Genomic DNA, 956 nt, shown 5'->3' with positions numbered 1-956 from the left:
CACATCCCAGTAGAGCATGTTCACCTTACAGTCTAAAAAAAACTAAGTAAACAACAAACACTGTCAGCTGACTCACTGTTAATGCTGAAGAATGATGTTCAATAATAATGATGCTCTTCCATTAAGACGGCTTATCAGAGCCACATCACATGATATTTTTAGCTCAAATGGAAAAACATACTGTGCTGGCTGCAAGCAAATAGTCTCAGCCAGTGTGCACAAATACGTCAACCAATGCCCAGATAGACAGGTCTCCCATTTGGTAACCATCTTGGTAGCACCAGGGCAGGTATTTTGTGATCACAAGACCAGCCTACTATCTAAGTGAGTTTTGAAAGAACTGCAAGTGCAATCGCAGTGGTCACTGGAACATAACAGCTGTGCCAAATCTGCTGACTCTAAATAAAAGAGGACATCTGAAAAGGTGGGGCTAAGCTGTAATTGATGAGTTGCTAATATATCACTGTGTGTTTGGTGTCCTTCAGTTCTCAGTCAGATTCAGCTCTCGCTCATTACATCTGGGTAAAAGGCAAAATGGAAGTGACCAAACTTGATTGTTATGTGTCCACAGTACAAGAGGCTGAGTTTCAGGACCAGACTTCTAGGACCCTTTCTTTTTTGTTTTTTGTGACAGCACCACCTACTAAATTGGATGGTCACTAAAGCTTGTGTTTCTAGGTTTGAAATATTACTTTCTGCCCAAATAACTATGGTTTCAAAGATTTCCTCCACCCAAATAGTACTTTAACTAAGAACTATTGGTGTTTAAAGTTTATTTTAGTGCCTGAAGACTATCAGACTTTTTGCTTCCATGTTGGCAAGTTAACAATGATTTTTCTGTTCAGCTCAAGACATTGAAGATTTTTAGTGTTAAACAAATCAAACCTGATTCCCATCAGTACTCACGCTGTGATCGGCGTCCATCCTGGCCAGAAAGGCTTCAATTTATGTTACAT

The sequence above is a fragment of the Stegastes partitus genome, unplaced genomic scaffold (genome assembly GCF_000690725.1).
Source record: "Stegastes partitus isolate 25-593 unplaced genomic scaffold, Stegastes_partitus-1.0.2 Scaffold279, whole genome shotgun sequence".
Classification (NCBI taxonomy): Eukaryota; Metazoa; Chordata; class Actinopteri; family Pomacentridae; genus Stegastes; species Stegastes partitus.
The sequence above is the reverse complement of the archived record's forward strand: the minus strand, read 5'-3'. Positions refer to the sequence as shown.